The 24,169-nt window shown below is 33.5% G+C and overlaps 1 protein-coding gene across 16 annotated transcripts in view; it reads right to left on the minus strand.

Annotated features, from left to right (window-relative positions):
- KIF1B (kinesin family member 1B) overlaps positions 1 to 24,169 on the minus strand; it is a 188,391-nt gene that overhangs the window by 141,221 nt on the left and 23,001 nt on the right. The gene's annotated exons all lie outside the window — the stretch shown is intronic.

Here is a 24,169-nt window from a genome sequence, read left to right on the forward strand (position 1 = left end):
AGACATCCAAAAAGTATTTTTGTTGTTCAGTCATTTCAGGCACATCCAGCTCTTCATGACCCCATGTGGGGTTTTCCTGTCAAAGATACTAGTGGGGTTTGCCATTTCCTTCTTCAGTTCATTTTACAGATGAGGAAACTGAAGCAAACAGGGTTAAGTGACTTGCCTAGGATCACATAGCTACTATATATCTGAGGCCAGATTTGAACTCAGGTCTTCCTGACTCCAGGCCTTAGTGATAGTCTATCACTGTGCTACCAATCTGACCTTAAAAATTATAATAACTACTATTTTCATAGCATAGCAATCCTAGAAGAGCATAATATTAGCATACAGATGAGAAAACTGAGACTAAGAGAGATTAAGTGATTTGCTCAGGGTACTCAAGTCCTTCTGACTCCAAGTCACATGTTTTATCAACATAACTTCTAAAGTATTATACAAAGTAACCATTAAAAATAACAATATTGGGGCAGCTAGGTGGCGCAGTGGATAGAGAACCAGCCCTGAAGTCAGGAGAACTTGAGTTCAAATCTGGCCTCAGACACTTAACACTTCCTAAGCTGTGTGACCATGGGCAAGTCACTTAACCCCAACTGCCTCAGCAAAAAAAAAAAAAAAAAAAAAAAAAAAAAAAAAAAAAAAAAAAAATATTGCTATAGGAATGTGTATTAAACTTGGAATGGCAAAAACAGCCCTTGTAGTAATAATGATGACCGTGAATGTCAAAGCAGAGCCTGGTGCTCACAGCAGGCAGCAGAAGGGGGAGTAAGCAGGTGAGGTGGTGAACAAGAAGCTGTGGGGGGTGGAATTGGGGGGAAGGAGTTATAAAGAATAGGAATGAAAAAGATGAGAAGTAGTGGTAAGTGCAATGAAGAAAGTCTAGGGAATTATGCAATTTCATTTTAACAACTAGAGGAGGACAAAGTAGAAGAAACTGTGAGAGGCCAACTTTATCTCCTCATCCTAACACACAGACCTTCCTTTCTCACCCAAATAGTGCTATCTGCCCATAGTGCTGTCCTCAAGCTCACAAATCCTCAGACATGCCCATCCTTTCTTAACAAAGAGTGAGATCTATTTCTTACAAGTGTGAGTCAAGCATCTGTACTTGCCCTGCCACTAAAAGGCATCAGCTCTTGTCTTCCTATTAGATACATTACAAGCAGCCTAGCTCAATTGAGAGGAAGCATGTTAAAGAAAGAGATAGGATGCTATACCTGCATACATGAAGTCCTGGGTTTGACTCTTGTCTCAGACTAGCTAACTTTCGGAACCTGTGTAAATCTCTTAACTTCTCTGGCTCTTAAGGTTTCTCTATAAAATGGGATACCAGATGGCTTCTGAGGGACCTTCCACCTCAATAATTATGTTTCCTAAAATTTGTATGACTGCCCAGTTGGCTTGTATGAAGAAAGGATAAAGAAAGACAAATGAAGAAGAAAACAGGAGTGCTCCCCTGAACTCTAAAATTCAAGTTTGGGTTAGGATTAGAGTTGGGAAGCAGTAGGCATTTAGGGTTAGGGTTGGTTTGGAGATAGGTACAGAATGAGCCAGGGACTAAGGGAGGGAGAGACCAAATGGGACTAACAGACACACAAGCCAACCTAGATAAGAAAACAGCCTCAAAAGAAAAAAAAAACAAACAAACAAACAAAAAAACAAAACTGAGCTGTAGTGTCTGGGTTAAAAAACAACAACAACAAAACCAAGGTTAAAAAGAAAAAGAAAAAAGATACTATGATCAGGAGTTACAAAAGATTTATTAGCTAAGACACCAGAGGAATCTCAAGCTGACTGAGAGCTGTTTCCCTGGCAAGGATCTCTCAAGCACCATCTGTTGCAGGAAAAGGTAAAACAGCAAAATCAACAAAGAGAGAACCACCAATGGCAGTGGAGGACAAAGATAAATGGCAAGTAAAAGACAAGAGTTCTAAACCTTTTTTATGTGATGGACTTTTCAAAAAATGGTGAAGTTTTCTGAACAATATTTTTTAAATGCATAAAACCAAATAAAGAAAATACAATATAGCATTGTATTTAATAGAACCCTTAGGTTTCCATAAACCCAAGGTTTTAAGCGCCACTAGCATAAAAGGATCCCCAATATTTGAGAGGATGACCTAATGAGTAAAGAACAGGCCTCAGAGATAGGGAGATCTGAGGTTCAGTCCCACTCCTGATGCTCATCACCGGTATGGCTCTGGTGAATAACTTAACTTTTTTAGGTCCAAGGAACCTATCTTAGAACTAAGTAGAAGAGAGGATACACATGGGAATCAGGAGATGGGGATCTTCAAGAGAAATTCCGTACACTGAGGAAATTACAGGTGGGATAAACAAACATGTGTGGCAGGATTGAACAGAGGAGCAGTAGAACAAACCAAAAGCAAACAGTGGCCAAAAGATGTTGGCCAAAGAACAATATAGAAGCAATCACCTAGTGGAAAAGTGATTTGCTATCTCTCCACTTCCTGGGGATCCAAACCAAGCCAAGACTATAAATCATGGAAATACTACAAAGATTGAGAGTGGGGAAAGATTCCAATCAAACTTATCTTGTAATTCTCCATGGGCTTATAAAATACTAAAAAAAAAAAAAAAATTCTATATTTTGAACCCCATGAGCCTAAGAGTTTATACTAGAAGCAGGATTATTATTCCCCAGGGGAATACCATATATTAAAAGTGCTTGGTTTTTCCAGCCATTTGGATGAGGACATGTAAGAGATTAGAGCTCTCCAAAGTAGCGGAACCCTTTTTATCCTTATTTTTGAAGGGGTAAGAGAGGGCAATACTTATAGGTATATCTGGACAGAAAGATCTTTTTGGAAAGATCATCTATGTTTGGCATTTCTGAGATGAAATACCAGAGAGAGCAAGTCTTAGGTAAGACTTGGCAAGGAATGAGGATGCAGAGAGCTGGTTTGTGGGCAAAACTCTTTGAGAGCATGAATGTGAACTCAAATAAAGTCGATGAAGGTGACTATGGAAGTCACTGGGAATTGAGGAGATAATTAGAAATCAAAGGAATGAGAAAAAGTAACTTAGCAATGAGGCATGTGATTGTTCTAACTATCACTGGCTCAGCTATATACAGAGGGATGTAAAAGCCTAGCAATTAACTAAAAGGGAAGAGTCTTACCTTACGGAGAAAAATATTGCAAATTTGATGTCTTTCCTCAAGCTGGGGAAGTATAATTAAAGTGATGGTTTGGCTAGTAAAGGTGGTTTTACAAGAGTGTAATTAAAATAATTTCAAAATTATGGACTGAAAATGGATTACTGATGGCATAATGGATTGTTGGAGGAAAGGAGTTACATATTTGCACAAGTATGCAAGTTGTGAACACTAAATATAGTACTGCTCAATAATATTTTATTTTCAAAATACATGTAAAGATAGTTTTCAACATTTATTTTTGTAAGACTTTGTGTTCCAGATTTTTCTTCTTCCTTCTCTTCCCAAGACAGCAAGCAATCTGATATAAGTTAAATATGTGCAGTTCTCTTAAACATATTTCCATATTGTAATAGTGTGCAAGAAAAATCAGATCAAAAGAGGGAAAACTGTGAGAAACAAACAAGAGAAAGGTGAAAACATTGTATTTCAAGGCGTTATTTTCTACAGAGGCATCTATTTGGGGCTGGCAAATTATGGAACATAAAGGAGAAAATATTCAATTATTGAATGTAAATTATTTTGATACTTGTATCCAAAGTGCAATGAAAGTTATTCAGGGAAGGAATTTGGAATCCTTGCATCTGGGAAGCAACAGAACAAGAATTTGACTACTGTTGCCTCCTGCTGGATTTATTCATCATTACTCTGATTGGTTCAGTCCAAGGATGGATTGTTAGCACAAAAGAGAGATCAATATGAGAAAAGATTTCAAATCATCCAAATGTACAAATTATTTTTTATATGTCAAGAGGAGAAGGTGACAGGTCAATTTTCAAGTCGACTGAAACTAGAGTAATACAATACTAAAATAACATTCTAGATGCATAGGCACTAAATGGAAGATTGACAGATCTGAAAATGGATGGATAATAATGTAAGAGAGATTAACAGAAAAGAATCACTTAGCTATGATGACTAGAAGGATTCTCTACCAAAAGCTATTCTGAAAGTGTGAAAGGAATGGTCAGCACTGACTACTAATGGGTTGGGAAGCCAACCTAATGAATGGGAAGAGGAAGAACTCCATCTTTAGTTATGAAGCAATTGCCCTACTCCCAAAGAAGACACACCACCATAGAGAACAAGGTCATGGATCAAAGAATGCTGGAATAAATGATATAGCATGATAGATATTCCCAAAGAAAAGAGAGAACTGCCTCTTAAAAGGCTTCAACAGAGTTTGGTGCCTAGCTACACCTGAACAGAACTGTGCTGTTTTGCATGGCCTATTGGCTGTTTGGTAGCATGACTTAAAGAAGAAAATCAAAAAACCAAAACATTTCACTACTTGAGATTTGATTAGAACAGCTCTTCCTTTATTGAAACTGGCTCCAATAGATTCATATGACCTTCACTCCATAAATATTTTCTCCTTTGTATTTCATAATTTGCCAGCCCTAATAGATGCCTCTGTAGATAATAAATGTTTAAGGCCAGATTTGAACTCAGAAGATGAGTCTTACTGACTTCAGGCCTGGTATTCTATCCACTGTGCCACCTATCTGCCTTTCTTTGTGACTTACAAGTCCAGTATTTTATTGATTATGCCAGACAGCCTCATCGGAAATTTCTTCCCATCTTGGACTTTGGAGAGAAGGTCAATTATGTCAGCTATGATTATTATGAGTTCTATTGGGGATAGTTTTTGTAGGGATATTTTTGTATGGGTAGGTACAAGGAAGGAGAATGTTGGATCAGAAGTAGCCTGACTATCTCTGCAACATCATTTAACCTCTCTCAGCCTCAACTTCCCAGGATAATAACAGCATATACTTCACATGATTGTGTGATGATTACCTGTGATAACCTAGATAAATCACTTTAAAAATATTAGTTTTTGTTAATATTATCAACATCACTATTGCTACTACTACTTGAATACCGGTTAATCTGTCATTAAGGAATTCTATATATCATTATGTCAGAGATATGAATCATGTCAAGCTGATACAAGAACTTTTAAGAGATCCTAGAAATAAAAAGACAAATTATGTGTGGCTCAGCATTCAAAGATCCCCAGTAGAATTCATTATGAACCTGGTCAGAGCCTGTATATGTATAATTGAAGAGAAAGACGTTTGGGCTCTCAAGTAAACTTGAGATTACCCAGACATGCCACACAAATATTTGGGGGGAAAAAGTATATAGACTTGAAATTACCCATTTTGGACTCACTAGGAAGACCCTTGAAAATGAGATCTCAATCTAGACACTAGGATATAAAATAATCCATATGATGAAATAACTTGGCTTGCACATGAGTCATAATACAGAGAGGTACCTCCCAATACTTGTGGAAAAAAACAAGTGACTCCTTCCCTCCCTCAAACAAAGTAATACAATAATACCCTCAGAACTCCAGAATACCTAATGGAATATATTACAGCAATTGGGTTTTTTACTTTTTGTACTGGGAATTGTACACAATGGCAGAAGCATCTTCCAGATTTTTAATATTTTTATAAGCCTTAGCTCATTTTGAGATTAATATTCTCTGATGGCTTTTAATAACTGAAATGGCATGTTATAGTGGCTAGAATTTTGTGTTGAGATTCAAGAAATCCTGGATTCAAATTTACTTTTGAGATTTCTGAAGTATATTTCTGTCTCCTATCTGTAAAATATGGGCATTCCTCATTTTATTGAGATATTTTTTGGGGGAAATTAAAGTTGTGTGGTAACCCTATGTTAAACAAGTCTATTAATGTCATTTTCCCAAAAACATGTGCTTACATCATATATTTTTGTTACATTTTGGTAATTCTTACAATAATTTAATTGAATTTCCAAGTCTAAACAAATAATTTCTTTTTTTTTATTATATATTTTTTATAATATTATCCCTTGTATTCATTTTTCCAAATTATCCCCCCCCCTCCCTCCACTCCCTCCTCCCGATGACAGGCAATCCCATACATTTTACATGTGTTACAATATAACCTAGATACAATACATGTGTGTAAATACCATTTTCTTGTTGCACAATAAGCATTAGATTCCGAAAGTACATGTAACCTGGGCAGACAGATATTAGTGCTAACAATTTACATTCACTTCCCAGTGTTTCTTCTCTGGGTGTAGCTACCTCTGTCCATCATTGATCAACTGGAAGTGAGATGGCTCTTCTTTATGTTGAAGATTTCCACTTCCATCAGAATACATCCTCATACAGTATTGTTGTTGAAGTGTACAGTGATCTTCTGGTTCTGCTCATTTCACTCAGCAACAGTTGATGTAAGTCTCTCCAGGCCTCTCTGTATTCCTCCTGCTGGTCATTTCTTACAGAGCAATAATATTCCATAACCTTCATATACCATAATTTACCCAACTATTCTCCAACTGATGGACATCCATTCATCTTCCAGTTTCTAGCTACAACAAAAAGAGCTGCCACAAACATTTTGGCACATATAGGTCTCTTTCCGCTCTTTAGTATTTCTTTGGGATATAAGCCCAGTAGTAGTACTGCTGGGTCAAAGGGTATGCACAGTTTGATAACTTTTTGGGCATAGTTCCAAATTGCTCTCCAGAATGGCTGGATTCTTTCACAACTCCACCAACAATGTATCAGTGTCCCAGTTTTCCCACATCCCCTCCAACATTCATCATTATTTGTTCCTGTCATCTTAGCCAATCTGACAGGTGTGTAGTGGTATCTCAGAGTTGTCTTAATTTGCATTTCTCTGATCAATAGTGATTTGGAACACTTTCATATGAGTGGATATAGTTTCAATTTCTTCATCTGAGAATTGTCTGTTCATATCCTTTGACCATTTATCAATTGGAGAATGGTTCGGTTTCTTATAAATTAGGGTCAGTTCTCTATATATTTTGGAAATGAGACCTTTGTCAGAACCTTTGCTTTTAAAAATAGTTTCCCAATTTGTTACTTCCCTTCTAATCTTGTTTGCATTAGTATTGTTTGTGCAGAAACTTTTTAATTTGATGTAATCAAAATCTTCTATTTTGTGATCAATAATGATCTCTAGTTCTCCTCTGGTCATAAATTCCTTCCTCCTCCACAAGTCTGAGAGGTAGACTATCCTCTGTTCCTCTAATCTATTTATTATCTCACTCTTTATGCCTAAATCATGGACCCATTTTGATCTTATCTTGGTATATGGTGTTAAGTGTGGATCCATATCTAATTTCTGCCATATTAATTTCCAGTTTTCCCAACAGTTTTTTCCAAATAATGAATTTTTATCCCTAATGTTGGTATCTTTGGGTTTGTCAAAGATTAGATTGCTATAGATGTACCCTTTTTTGTCCTTTGTGTCTAATCTGTTCCACTGATCTACCGGTCTATTTCTTAGCCAATACCAAATGGTTTTGGTGACTGCTGATATATAATATAGCTTTAGACCACCTTCCTCTGACTTTTTTTTCATTAGTTCCCTTGCAATTCTCGACCTTTTATTCTTCCATATGAATTTTGTTGCTATTTTTTCTAGGTCATTGAAATAGTTTCTTGGGAGTCTGATTGGTATAGCACTAAATAAATAGATTAGTTTGGGGAGTATTGTCATCTTTATTATATTCACTCGGCCTATCCAAGAGCACTCAATGTCTTTCCAATTATTTAAATCTGACTTTATTTTTGTGGCAAGTGTTTTGTAATTTTTCTCATATAAATCCTGACTATTCTTTGGTAGATGGATTCCCAAATACTTTATACTCTCAACATTTGTTTGGAATGGAATTTCTCTTTGTATCTCTTGCTGTTGCATTTTGTTAGTGATATATAAAAATGCTGAGGATTTATGTGGATTTATTTTGTATCCTGCTACTTTGCTGAAATTTTGAATTATTTCTAATAGCTTTTTAGCAGAGTCTTTGGGGTTCTCTAAGTATACCATCATGTCATCTGCAAAAAGTGATAGTTTGATTTCCTCATTTCCTACTCTAATTCCTTGAATCTCTTTCTCGGCTCTTATTGCCGAGGCTAGCGTTTCTAGTACTATATTGAATAGTAATGGTGATAGTGGGCAACCTTGTTTCACTCCTGATCTTACTGGGAAAGATTGCAGTTTATTTCTATTGCATATTATGCTTACTGACGGTCTTAAATATATGCTCCTGATTATTCTAAGGAATAGTCCATTTATTCCTATACTCTCAAGAGTTTTTAGTAGGAATGGATGTTGGATTTTGTCAAATGCTTTTTCTGCATCTATTGAGATGATCATATGGTTCTTATTAATTTGATTATTAATATGGTCAATTATATTAATAGTTTTCCTAATATTAAACCAGCCCTTCATTCCTGGAATAAATCCTACTTGATCATAATGTATTATCCTGGAGATGATTTTCTGAAGTCTTTTTGCTAATATCTTATTTAAGATTTTAGTATCAATATTCATTAAGGAAATTGGTCTATAATTTTCTTTCTCAGTTTTCAATCAACCTGGTTTAGGTATCAGTACCATGTCTGTGTCATAAAAGGAGTTTGGTACGACTCCTTCATTCCCTATTTTTTCAAATAATTTATATAACATTGGGGCTAATTGTTCTTTAAATGTTTGGTAGAATTCACATGTGAATCCATCTGGTCCTGGGGATTTTTTCCTGGGGAGTTGATTAATAGCTTGTTCTATTTCTTTTTCTGAAATGGGACTATTTAAGCAATTTATCTCCTCCTCTGTTAATCTAGGGAGCCTATATTTTTGGAGGAAGTCATCCATTTCACTTAAGTTGTCAAATTTATTGGCATAAAGTTGGGCAAAGTAACTCATTATTTCTCTAATTTCCTCTTCATTGGTGGAAAGATCCCCCTTTTCATTTGTAAGACTAACAATTTGATTTTCCTCTTTCTTTTTTCTGATCAAATTTACCAAAGGTTTATCTATTTTATTGGCTTTTTCATAAAACCAACTCTTGGTTTTATTTATTAATTCAATAGTTTTTTTACTTTCAATATTTTTGATTTCTCCTTTTAATTTTTGTATTTCAAGTTTAATTTTTGGTTGGGGGTTAAACAAATAATTTCTAATAAAATGTATGAATTTAAGTGTGAAACATCTCTTATATTTTTTTGGTTTTGATTTTGATTTTGCTTACTTTAATTGGGTACATTATAGAAGACTGAAGGTGAGCAAATGCTGTCCTAATTTAAAAAAAAAAAAGAGAGAGAGAGAGAGAATGGAGTAGATTCAAAGATTCCTAACAAAGAACTGGAATTAATTCTAATAGGAAGATTCATATTTAAATCTTGCCACTAATATTTGCTAATTCTTAGACTTTGGATAACTCATAACCTTTCTGACCCGCAGTTTCTTCACTTGTAAAATAAGGATACTATTTGTGGTCTTTACCTCATATCATTATTATGAGAATCAAAATTTTAAAATGCTACATTATGAATTTGAGTATTATGGGAAAAAGTGTAGATATTTGGGGGTAAGTAGATGGAGGAGTTTCAAATAGTGGTTAGGTCCATGTAAAGGGACTGCAAGGAAAAGCTGAGAAAGAGAAGAGCAGGAGGTTAATTGACTTGTCCCAATTCCCCAGAGTGACCCAGCTTTTATAGATCAGAAGCTATGTCTGAACCTAGGCCTTCAAGATCCCACACCAACTACTCTTAACCCATTATCCTGTCAAAGCCTCTCTCACACTGGTCCAAATATAGGCAATATGTTGCCTTCCTATTCTGTGCTATTTTCTTTTTGAAGACATCTAGTTTGTAGGTACATAGCTTATATTTAGGTGCAGCTTATATTTAGATCACAAAGATCTATTATTGCGGCATGAGGTATGCATGAAAATATTGGGTACTTAGAAAAATGAACAAATAAGCACCAGTTAATGTTTTCTTAGAAATTTCAAATTTCTAATGATACATTGCAACTATGTTTGTATTAAATTTACTACTTTACAAATATTATAAAGAAACAAAGTTATCAAATCAGAAGGCTAATTTTATAATAGGACAAAGGAAATAAATCTTTTTAGGCATCAAAGTGTTCTATTCTCCACAAAGTAACTCTTCTTCATTTTAGGTGTGTCTTGTCTTATGCAGTGGAATAGTTCTGGAGCAATCTAACAGTCTAGTGTTTGAATCCACACACAAGGCTCTGCTGTACATTGTAGCCAAGACACTTCAGAGTCAGATGATCTTCTTGAAATAGCTCTGCCTATTGCACAAAGAAGAGATGTGCTGTCTTCCACAAGTGTCTATTCCTAACCAAGCCTCTCATAACCACTGATGAGGCAGAAGAACAGGAATGCTTCCAATAAATCAACTCTTTTCTTCACAATAAAGGTTTACAAAGGTTAGACACAAGTCTAAAAAGAACTCACATCGACATTGCATAACATCTGCAAGCTCACATTATTTCCATTTTTCAGGAACCTTAAGCAGCCTAATTGCTCACACAATAGTGGTCCCACTCAGAGGTCAGCATTCTTTCAAATATGCTTTTAGAATACTGAGCACAACCTCTACACCTACTATTTCTATACAGAATCACAGGATTTAGAGTTCAGCAGACCCTTAGAGAGGCTAATACAACAGTACAATAGAGTAAAAGAACACAGGATTTGGAGTCTGAGGAGTTAGGTTTTTGAATCTGAATCCTGGCTATTGTCATTTTCTGCCAATGTGGCATTAGTCAAGTTATTAATAAAAAAAACCAGTAACAATAATAAAAATTTAAGAATATTTTAAATAGATGTAATATAAAATATTCATAATTTCTAAGATAAATTAAAGTGAGCTAACCACAAGTACACATGAAATATTTTAACAACACAAATACTTTCAAGATACACATCATGGAGAAGCTAGGTGACACAGTGGATAGAGCACTAGTTCTAAAGTCAAGACTACCAGAGTTCAAATCTGACCTCAGACACTTAACACTTCATAGCTGTGTGACCCTGGGCAAGTCACTTGACTAAGGAAGGAAGGAAGGAACTGAGTTCAAATCCAGCCTCAGACATTTAACACTGCCTAGTTGTATGACTCTGGGCAAATCACTTAACTCCAACTGCTTTAACAAAAATAATAATAAAGAAAAATTGAAGAATCTGAGAACAAAGATAAATTCTCACCTTTAAACAAAAATCACAAGCATTATACCTACTAACAAGATAGTTAACAAAATAACACTAATATCTCAAATAATTTTGCAAAAGAAATGGACACAGGGGAATTTCAAAATTTAATTTAATCATATAAACTAAACTAGCAGACAAATCATAACAAAATGTAGTAATTCAAAAAGAGCTGGGATTTCCTACAACTATCTGGAATAAAGAAATTCTTCTATCATATTTGACAAAAATTGTAAAAACATTTCATGACCTGCATATATACATATGGCCATCAGTGCCATACCAAGAGCCATAAAAGAAAAGTGGAACTAAGAAGGAATATCACTAAAGAAAGGTATCAGATACCTTAAAGGATATGAGAAGGCTTTTGAAAATGTTCAGAAAAGTACTACAAGATTATATCAATATCCAAGCTTATAGAGAGAGCAGAAAATTCAAATTCCACATCATCCAAATAAAATTAACAAATCAGGCAAAATGCATCCAGAAAATCAAAGGCCAGCAGAAACTTCAGACTTCAGCAATTGAAAATAGTAAGTAAAAATGGTAAAGATGATAGAAATCAAAGTAGGTCAAACAACAATACAATTTAGTACAAATAAAAAAACCAAAAACAACAATTTCATAGCAGAGACATGAAAAGCAAAGAAATCAAAGGGAACTCCTGAAGACAGAGAATGTGGAAAATTTTTGGACATCTATATTGGTGCAGGTTCAATATGAGAAAAATGTTAGATCAAATGAAAAACAGAATACTTAAGAAACATTTTAAAGTAATGAATACCAGAACATTACATTAATCAAAGGAACTGATTTTAGTTTCTCTGCAAAACTGGAAAGTGGCAGGGACAAATAACATTCACAATTATTAGCACTAATGCTTTAGAAATTTCCTATCAGAAGTAAACTTGATAAAGCATCACATAATTACTACTCAAAGACAAGAGTCAATGACTTCCACAAATATAAGTTATTTACATGTTTATGAACTTGATTCAAAGTATTCCCAGTTTGTACCAATGGGGGAAATTTTATAGATGCTTTAAAAAAAAAATACATTAACTAAAGAGTAAAAGGATACCACTAAAACATTTTAAGGGTATAAAAAGTAGGAAGTCAAACCCAAATAGAAACTTGGGTCCACTAATCCACAGGTAAATTTTAAAATATATTATTTATGTTTTATAATAATTTGGTTACATATTTTCCAATTTTACTCTGATCTTCCTTCTCCCTTCTCTCTTCATGGTTTTTGACACCATTGGTGCAAGGAATAAATAAAGAACAATTTAGGCCTTCAGTAGTGCTTTTGTAGAATTTTTTTTAAATGACTACAGAAGGAATGAAAATAAAGTTGCAGAATAATATCTAAACAAAGGACTTTTCTCACAGAGCTACTGGTAAGCCTATCACCCTCAGCTGCTTCTTACAGATCCAGTTACTATAAATATAATCTCCACAGCTGCTGTTTGTGGAGACTGTATGCCAGTGGACTTTGCCTACGGAGTTATCTATTAAAAAGCATATGTTCTTTCTGTATTTCAGCCTTAATGATATTTCAAAGATCTTTCACTTCACTGGTGTGGATACTTCCTTTTAAAGACCTAGGTCTAAATCTCGATGCTTTAATATACAGTCTTTAAGAGTTGTATATGAAAAATCCATTGTATGGCAAATTTGGTGATGATTCTCTTTTAGCAAGACTGTTCCTTAGGTGATAATGTTCATTGTTGAGTCTGTTTACTCAAAGCTTTTCTGGTTTGATTATACCTTCCAAAATGTGAATACTGACATAACTGTCAAATAACATAACTTTCCAAGCACCCAAGATCATAAAAGTAGATCAGTGAAATGCCCAATAGGGAATAATTTAATTCAATAAACTGAGTGTTTAATAAACATAATGATCCTAAATGACTTGATGAATAATTCTCTATTTGGCAAAAATATGGAAAATTAAAAACAATTGAACAAAAATTAGGTTTAGAGCAACATTTTATATAATTAAGTATAAGTTCAATATGGATATATGACCAGAATACTAATGACCAATAAAAAAATTAGAAGAAAATCAGATCAGGTATCTTTCACAGGCATTCTAGGTGAAAAGTTGTTAACCAAAAATAGATGATCACTGAAGGTAAAACAGGTAATATGGATTACATAAAACTGGAAAGATCCTATACTTACAAAAAAAAAAAATCAATGGAATTAAGACAAGAGAAGCAGTCAACTGTCAAAAATATCTCATCATCAGTATGTTTGGCAAGACTCTCATGCGCAAGACAAAAAGCAAATTGACAAATATTTAAAACCAAAATCCATTCTTTTTAAATAATCAAAGGATATAAGTAGTTCTCAGAAGAAATGTAAAAGTATTAACATATGAAAGACTGCTCTAAATGAATAATAAAGAGAAATTAAAATCAAAACAACTTTAGATTGTAAATTGCAAAGAAATGGGACCGGCTAATTAAGGAGGAACTATGAAAGAATAGGTACACAAATACACTGTTTATGGAGTTAAGAAATGTGGAATTATGTTACAAAAATGACTAAGGTTCATACGCTTGAAACCAAAGATTCTTACTATTGGTATACAGCTAAAGAAGTCAAAAGTAAAAAGAAAAACAAAATAAACCAAAATATTTATGACCAGATTTTGTTGTTGTTGTTGTAGTACAAAAGAACTACAATGTAATTTTTATTCTTTATTTTTTTACTAAGGCATTGGGGTTAAGTGACTTGTCACTTAGCTAGGAAGTGTTAAGTGTCTGAGGTTAGATTTGAACTCTTGTCCTCCTGACTTCAGGGCTGGTGCTCTATCAACTTCGCCACCTAGCTGCCCCTATCAGGTAGTTTTTCATTAAAAAAAACTAGAAACATGGGAAATGAACATCAATTACATGTTATTCCTCCTGCTACCCTCTATGATCCAATTAACTTTGTCTTCTGTTTCTCAGTGTTCCACTCATTTCCATGTCTTTGCAGTAGTTGTCCCACATAACTGCAACACACTTTCTCCCCAAAGAATCCTTCTCTTCCTTCACGATGAAGTTCAATCATTTCCATGAAATCTTCCTATTCTTCCCAACTTCCAATACTCTGCTTTGTATTTGACTATCTTGTACTTATTCTCTTTATATATATTCTATATATCCTTACAAAAGCATCTATTTCTCCCAACTGTATGGAATCTTTTTGAAAGCACCAATTTCTTCCTTCTTAATATTTGTGTCCCTAACGGGTAACACAGTACCTGGTACATAGTAGTGGGAACTTAATAAATGCTTATTGACTGACTGGTAAATAAATTGTATGTATGTAATGGGAAAACAATGAATTATAAAAAATGGTAAATATGAAGAATTAGAAAAACATGAGAAGATTTATACAAATTGATGTTTACATAAATGAAATAAGTAGAACCAAGAAAACAATGCTAAATGACAATAAAGTAAAAGAAAAGAACATCAACCCTCCCCCCCAAAAAAAACCTAATCATTGTATATTTATAATTACTAAGGTTGTCCCCAAAGAGATAAGAGAATAATAAGAACCCTTTCTTCTTTTCAGATATTTGAGACTAATGGCTTTAGAACCCTGCAACAAATGTTGTATTTGATTGATTTGTTGGCTGGTTTTACTAGAGTGCTTTTGTTTTCTTTTCTTTTTTATTATATAGCTCTTTGAGTAAGAAAAGCATGGGAAAAGGACTAGAAATAAAAGCACAGGAAGCCTTGAATAAATGGATGCAGAGTGAAGTAAGCAGAAACAAAAAAAAAACAAAACAATTTACAATGACCACAATACTATGGAAAGAGTAAGGAACAGAATAGGTTACCTTGCCCTTTATCCTACTTCCTTCACTGAAATGCTGAAAACAAATACAGAGTGTAGCCCCAAAGGGACAGGGAGAGTGGTCCAAGGTGGTTGTTATGGGTGTTTCACCAGACCACTTGGGCATAACTCAAAGGCTTCACTTTTGTCTTCACTGTCCCATCAGCTCTCAGCATTTTTTTCTAGCTTAATTTCCCAACTTTCATCATCTTTTCTCATCGTCACAGAGTCCTAGGGAAAGATTGGAGCATCAAAACTATCTCTCTAACCATGTCCTCTTTACCCTCTAACTTCCTTATCTCTCTTCTGCTGACTCAATCAAGATGTCCTCATTTTTCCCAGTATCTTCTTCTAACCCAAACTCAAAAATCATAGATTCTTGTAAACTTGAATAAAAAATGTCTGCTGTATTGAAATTCCTTTCCTACACCTCCCAATCCCATGACTTTGTAGCTAGGTCAATAAGGATTATATCTGTAACTTGCAAAACAGTACATCATTTTTTTATCTCTCAATTACATGTCTGTATAAGTCTCACTCTCATATGTTCCTTTATAATTTCTAGTTCAATCAATTCAGACCTCTCTCCCTCAAGCTGTAAATCTTTTACAAATTGGAATCTTCCCCTTCCCTAGCATTTACTTCAAATCCTGGGAACTGGATAGTGAATAACTACTAAGAGCCCCAAAATGGTAGTTCAGGTATCATTAACTCCCCTTTTCCACTCCCCATTATGAGTTAAATTTATTCTTTTCAAAAACCTTTCAGTTCTTTCCACCTATACTATTTCCTCTAAACATACACATCAGTTTTCATTATGGCCTTCAACCTTCTTCCCAATTCAAGTATCTGAAAATAAAACTGAGAAGTTTATGGGTATGAATTAAAAAACAATGCTTTCAGGCAAACATAAAATATAAACAATAAACAAGAGATAAGAAATCATTCTAACTCCATTTGGTTAAGATCAAGTCAAACTGATAAATGTAAGAACATAAATATAAAAAGGAAAAAAGCTAAAACTTTTTTGAAGAGACAAAGCAAAATGTCACAAAAGAAGCAAATGCTGAGAGCATGCATTTCATTAACATAATTTCAAATCAGTTTTATACATTTCATCTTTTTCCAGGAAACTATGATTCATCCACTCCAGATAAGGAACTGAGCTCAACACTTTCTTTGTAATTTATAATCTTAAAAGAGTTCCTAGGATACTTAAAGGTTAAGGGACTTGCCTAGCATCACTGAAGCAATACTTCTTATGGATTTGTTACCCTTATAATTTAAGCCAAGAACTTAGCCCCAATTTCCTTTTTAAAAATAACCAGATTATTAGGAATACTTCCTGAGAAGGAGAAACTTAAGATACAATGGGATATTATTAAACAAAGCCACTTTTATGCTGTCTGATACCCAAATGTCAAAGCAGTAACATTTATTCCTGCCACAGGCACAGTTATGGAAAATATTCCCTATGAGATCAGAAAGTGCTTCGATGAAATTTTGAGACTTCTCAGTTTTCAGACGTTTGGCACCTCTCCCAAAAAGCTCTTCACCCTCGTCTCCTTTTTCATAAGAAACCTAATGGCAGGAACACTCAGCTGCATTCCATCTGCAATCAGCTATGATCTCTGTAAGCAACCCAGGCCTCCTGCCAACATAGCAAGATCTTAATGCAGTTAACACATGGGACTTGTGTTGGACTTCAAGGTTCAAAATATATACTTTCTCAATTCCTAAGCACGTAGTTTTATAACCAGGAAATATTTTTAAAATGGAAACCCATTTACCTGAAGATCTTCCACCATTTAGAAAGTATTATTCCATTTACCGTTAGCCAACAACCTATAGAACTGTCACCCAGGTTGCAGAAAATAGGCAAATAGAAAATGCTGGTAAGTTTTAGCATTGAGGTGGAGTTTGAGAAGTGAAGTGGCTAGAGGGGTGAACCTAGAAATAAGACCCTAGAGTTCATATATATAAAGATTTTTTTTTAATTGTGACCCTGGAAAATAGGTTAAAGAGAGAAAATTTAAGTAAGAATCATTGGACTACCTGAACGAGAAATTAAAAAAAAAAAAAAAAGGCAACCTAACCAGAATATTTCAAGAAATCTTGAAATGAAACTGCTCAGATTTCTTATAATCAGAGAACCAAAAAAACTTTTTTTAAAATCCACCACTTTTTGAAATAACCATTAAAATAAAACCTCCCAGGAATGTCATAACCAAATCCAGAGTTTCTAACTCATAAGAAAAAAATATTTAAAGCAGTTAGTAAGAAGGCTCAAGAAACCACAACCAGAAATACATTAAGATGTAGCAGATGCCACTATAAAGAATAGAAGTTTGAAATATAATATTCCAAAAGACAAAAGATAAAGAAAGGTTGATCACCAAGAATAATCTAGCTGGCAAAAAGAAGTATAATATCATAGGAGTGGAGGGAATGTAGCTTTAATGAAAAAGGACTTCCAAACATTCTAATGAAAAAGGTCAGAATTGAGGGGATACAGATCTCCTATCACATCACCTGAGTTCAATTTTATAAGATCTGTTCAAATAACCACAAATCTCTTAAACTCTAGTCCCAAATCAACAATGCCTTCTAGATATTTCTACTTGGATATTCCATAGGCTTATTTTGTACAAAATAGAATTTAAAATTTCCCTCTAAAACTACACTTCTCTGTTTCTGTTGGTTTGCTAATTTGGAATTATCACTAACTTGAAAATCCTTCACTGATAAATCATTTGAATTCACTGAGGAGATTTGAAAATGGAAACAGAGAAGTTAGGAGAAATAGAAAGGCTCACACATTTGAATCAACTGGAAGAGAATATGTGAAGATGGACTGTTTGTTTACATGCTAACAGGAAAAGAGAAGAAACAAATATCCTCTCAGAATCCAAACATCTTGAAGGATCATTGAAAAAGTTTAATAAGATAGGAAGAGGAACTGGGGATGTTTTTCTTTTGTTTCATAGTCAAAAAAGAAAAAGCAAATGGGAAAACGAGGATCCTATCCCGGAGAAGAAAAAAGGAGGAAGAAAACTCACTATTCCATTTCATGTAATAAGAATGAATGAGATAAAGAGTATATAAAAATGGGAGAAGAGACAAAAAGAATAAATATTACACAAACCTGTTATCTGAACTAAAAAAAAGGTAATAACATTCACAAACACAAAGAAATATTAAAAAATATGAAAGTCATCAAAGACAGGGAAAAGGTGTTTAGGACTAAACAAATCCAAGGGTTAGGGGGAGAAGGAAGAGGAAGAAGAAGAGGGAAAGATGGAGGAAGAGAGAGAGGGAAAAAGAGAAGGGTAAAAGGAGAGAGAACATCTCTAGGGAATTGGGGATAAGGCAAGGAAAAAAGAAAAGGAGCAAGGAAGTAAAAATAGATCAAGCAATGTATTGATCTTGACAAACTCCTCTTTTACTGCTTTCTACTTTGTAAAGAGTGAGTAGGGATTAAGAAAGGAAAAGCACAAGAGGATAGGATGGAGGTGAATTCACAATTAACAATCATAACTATGCATATGAATGGGATGAACTCTGCTAAAAAGACAGAAAAGAGCCTCAGAATAGATGAGATAGGTAGGGTATTTAAGGCACCACAAATAGTTAATTAATACTGTATTTAATATATGTGCAACAAAAAGCAAAGCACTTAAAAGTTAATATAGCTGCAGAAAAAAATAAGATAGTAAAACTATAATAGTGGGATGCCTCAATGTACTCCTTTCAGATCTAGACAAATATAACAGCAAGGAAAAAAAAAAGAAATTGAAGACATGATGACATAATGCAATTAAAACTACATTTCATAAAGGGATTTTGAAAATAGATATATAATTAAATAAATTAATCTTACAGAATTAGTGAGTCAAACAATAGAAAATTTCATCAAAGAAAATGGCAAAATATAAGAAAATATTTATGAGATGTAGCTAGAGCAGTCAACAGGGAAAAAAATTCTTTAAATATTTTCATCAACTAAAGAAAGAATAAATCAATAAATTGGACATACAGTTAAAAATTTAGAAAAATTAAATGTTAAATTTTTTTGAAAACTAATAAACTAAACAGAAGAAGATAACAAAAGAAAAAATACATTTTGATTGGATCTGTTTGTTCTAAAAGAAATTTTTCTCTTTCTTAAACATCCAAACTTCCTCTATATTTAGAGAGCCAAACCCTTTACAGGTTGGGGAAGAGAGAGAATTTGATTATTTTGCAAAACATTTTAAAATTACTGAAATTTTTAGACAACTTGTCCATGTTATGAAGAAAGCTCTGATATCCAAAGTGTTGGCCAATATTTAAGTCATTTAGTGGCAAAACTAGTAACAATTCAGAAATTATGCAAGCCAGAATGTTTAGCGATTTTTTTAGCACAACTGATAAAAGCATATATATGTAAAAAAATTCAAAAAATTTAAAACTGTCTAATCTGACTAGAAATTATACCTATCAAGATTAAATGTTCTTAAATATGCTTCTTCCTCTTACCCCCAATGCCTTATTCTCTTTAGACATTTATATATTCTGTTCAGTAACTTTTCCCCATGAACTCTATGAGATGTTCTGTTCATTTAATGAGGATGTCATTTTTAAAATTTTTTTCGGGGGGAATAAATCTTCTGTCTTGGGCAACAAATAATTAAAATCATTCTAAGGGTGTGAAGGGATAGCTAGATGGCGCAGAGGATAGAATGTCAGGCCTGGAATCAGGAAACTATCTTTCTGAGTTCAAATTTGGCCTCAGGAACTTACTATGTGACCCCTGGGCAGGTCTTCTAACCAACTTTGCCTTATTTTATTCATCTTTAAAATGAGTTGGAGAAAGAAATGACAGTATTATCTATGCCAACAAAACTCCAAATGTGGTCATAAAGATATGACTGAACAACAAGGGTATAAAATTCCTACAAATTTCTACCTTTTTTTACTTGATTCCTTCATTTTTGAAGAGGCCAAAATGACATAAAAAGACTCTAGAAACTTTGGGATGGATTCTCTAACTCTGCACATTTTGCATTTCTTCTGAGCTGTTTCAATTCTGCTTTGCTCATAGAGCACAGTACCTTCTCTGATGAGGGGGTGTCATGCTGGGTGGTCCTATGCCAGTATCTCCCATATCATACAATTTAGTTCTACAATTTAAAAGTGAGGTTTGAAAGTGTCCTTGTACCGTTTTTTCTGACCACTTTGTAAGTCCTTGCTCTGTGTGAGTTCTCCATTGTAAGGAAAAAAATAAAAGAAGACCTTCTTTACTAAATGCTACAAATAAAGAAAAAACAGGAGGGCATCTCAGAACTACTCTCTTTTTTTTTTTCCCATACCTTTTTATTTACAAGATATATGCATGGGTAATTTTTCAGCATTGACAATTGCAAAACCTTTTGTTCCAATTTTTCCCCTCCTTCCTTCTACCCCTTCCCCTAGATGACAGGTAGACCAATACATGTTAAATATGTTAAAGCATATGTTAAATACAATATATGTATACATGTTCATACAATTATTTTGCTGCACAAGAAGAATTGAACTTTGAAATAATGTACAATTAACCTGTGAAGGAAATCAAAAATTCAGGCAAACAAAAATAGAGGGATTGAGAATTTATGTAGTGGTTCACACACTCATTTTCCTGAAGAACTACTTTCTTAGATGAGAATAAACTAGACATTATATGGAGCTGATAAGTCAACAACAAGCTACTTCTTTTTTGACTATCTTAAAACTAGCTCTCCCAACCCATTTCATTATTCAGTTGGACTCAGACAAGTAAATCCCATTTAAGATAGGTTTGTTCTTAGGGAAAAAGAGAGATGAGAAATAACAACCTGGATCAGAAAATTGGAAAGATAGTACAGTACCCTAATGCTAAAGGCAAGGAATTTATATAATTTAAACATTTCAATTATAATACATACAATACCAATTCAAGATTAATTTATCTGGCTAAGGAAATCTACTAGAACAGATCTCCAATATAAAGAAAGGTATCCTCTTTCTTCTTCCTATATGTTTGGGCTTTCTCCAACTAACTGATGGATAGCAAATCTAATAAGTTATCAAGCTCATATGTTGTGTTTAGCATCTAAAGGAAAGCCACCTTAATTAAGGGTAATAGTTATATACTTCTGACACCATAAGGAATTGTACAGTGATGCATCTTACTCACTATCTAAGCCATCTTATGCTTATGACAGAATATCTAAATATAAGTAGTGAAGAGTAATCAAAATCTAGAAAATATATTACTCACTGGCACAATCTGGTTATTGGATTATGTGATGTCTCAAGTCACTTTCAGTACTAAATCAAACTAAACCAAGCCATTACTAAATTCTAAACAAAATAATTCTAAAAACAAAAAGAAAGCAGAAAAAAAATTAAATTTGGACTAAAAAGAAAGATGAATCTCAACCAAAGCTTTTTAAAACTGTGCTTCATAACCCCATATGGGGTTGCATAACTGAACATGGGGAGATCAAAAAAAATTTGGCAACAGCAAAAGATATCAAATATCTGCCAAGAATTAATTTCTTATGTAGAAATAAACAAGCACATCCATTTCATTAGTATGTAAATTTACTTTCATCTTAAATAAATAGTAAAATTATATTTATGCCAAAGAATTGTTTTAAAATAAATTTCTTAATGATTTTTTTCAATAAATGTTTGATGTATATATCTATTTTATACCTGGGGTCATGTAAAAATTCCTCAGGCAAAAAGAGGTTATCAGAGGAAAAAGTTTAAGAAGTCATAATCTAAATGATCATAAAATAACATCTAGAACTAGAAGAGACCTTAGGAGTCATCAAATCTAAACCCTTCATTTTACAAATTAAGAAACTGAGAACCAGAGAAATTAAGTGATTTACCCAAAATCACAAAGTTTTGTAAAAGGAAGCAGAACACCCCCCTCCCCCAAGTCCTGCAATTTCCCAAATTTGTCATTCTTTTTGCCTCACCACACTGGAAAGGAAGAATTAAAATGTGAAACCAAGAATTCAAATAACTAGAAACTGGAAAATAATCATCCCACCTGACAGAGACAAGAAAAATAAGAAAATTAATTAGGTTGGCGTGGAAAGGTCTCAAAGCTTAAATATCAATGCTGGAGAAAAGGGGGGAAAAAGGATTTTTAAAGATATGCATAGGACAAGAAGAGCAAGACAATTAGGCCTGCTGTTTGAGGAGGATTATACAAACACTAAAAAAACAGAAGATTGAATCACAGTTCTTATTTGGTTTCCACCTTCAAAAAGGAAGCATGATTTTCAAATGTGAAGAGGATAGAATAAATAGTTAAATGAAAATTATGAGCAAAAGGCCCAACAGGATACATCTGGAATCAACAGCTCTTTTGAAGAAGTTAGCCAAGGTTCTCTCAAGCATGCTATTATTAGGGGAAGGGTAAGAAATGGAAGTGGGAGGAAAATAGAAGAAAACAATGTCAATAATTATGCTTTGGGCAGTGACTCATAAGATTTCATGTTAATTCAAATAAAGCAGAAACAGAATATAAAACTAGTGAAGAATTATCTGTTAGTTATTTGAAAATGTAGCACTTGCCATTTTTACAGCTTATGACTATCAGAGAGTGAGTTCAAATTTCAGCCCATAAAAAGGATCCAAATGATCAAGACTGAATTTACTTTCTTTGCTGATGTTCTCTATAGATACAATTAACTTTCCATTTATTGTAATAATTAATAATAAAACCCTTATTAAATGTATTCTTTGGATTCTCAACTTTAATAAGGACTGATATCCATGCTGAACACTCCAGGAGAATTTTTTTTTAACTTAGGTTAAAAATATGCTTTAATCCAAATTCTAGCAATTGATCCTAGAAAAGGATCATTTCCAAAGTAGGCATTCCCATAGAAAACAGGTCAAAGAATATGAAGAAACAATTGTGTTTTTTATAAATGTATTTTAAATTTAAATACAAAATAAGAAAATAAAAATTAAGAGGATTCAAAACATAAAGCAATACACTTCTATTTCAAGAAAGCCTATATAATAAATACTGCACATGTTGTTCAGAACTGTCCATCTTTTCTTTACTTTTTTGCAGGTTTTCTTTTGTTCTCTGCTCTGAACTTAATTTTTTCCCTTCCCCTTCCTTGCTTTCCCCACCAAGAAGGCTACAAATAAACATGAATACAGACACAAAAGCACTGCGTGCATGTGCACACACACATATCTATAATCACACATATATGTTCACATGTACATTTTTATACATATATGTAAGACAATACTAAACTTATTTCCACTTGTCCTCTGCTTTTCTGAAAGTAGGTAGCAACTTCCTTTATTAGTCTAAATTTTTTCATATTTTCTATATCCACAAATTCATCATTTTCTAGATCAGCCCAATATTCTAACCTTATACTATGTTATTTTTAAGTAGTCTAAAACAATAATGATTAATATGGGTGACATGTAGTATATTTTCTCTCTTTTGATTAAATCTATTTTAGCTCTTTAAAAGGGGCCAATCCCATTTTTAAAAAATCAGTTTTAGTTCTAACTTTATCTGAAATCAATTACCATCCTTACTTTTTTATGTAATAAATTCTATTCATGATTTTTATTCTATGTTTGTATGTATCTCTTATTTTTATAACATTCATGAAAGCCACACATTGTTGAATTCAAGTTTTTAACTTACTGTTTCCATTTTATGGGTGAATTCATCTATTTCATATTATAAGTTATAATTACTTGTTGTGTATTTTTCTCCTTCCCATTTTCCTCACTACCCTTCTTACCTTATTACTATCCCTCTTTATAATATAGTTTTAGGTCTGGTACATCTAAGCCACCTTTCTTTGTGCTTTTTTTTTTTTTTAATTAATTCCCTTGAAATTCTTCCAGATAAATTTTGTTATTATTTTTTCTAATTCTATAAAGTAATTTCTTAGTAGTTTGAATAGTGTGGCACTGAATTAGTAGATTATTTTAGGTAGAATTGTCACTTTTATTATATTAGCTCAACCTAACCATGATCACTTGATATTCTTCCCCTTGTTTAAATCTAACTTGATTTGGGTA

This window comes from Sminthopsis crassicaudata, chromosome 3 (assembly GCF_048593235.1).
Source record: "Sminthopsis crassicaudata isolate SCR6 chromosome 3, ASM4859323v1, whole genome shotgun sequence".
Taxonomy (NCBI): domain Eukaryota; kingdom Metazoa; phylum Chordata; class Mammalia; order Dasyuromorphia; family Dasyuridae; genus Sminthopsis; species Sminthopsis crassicaudata.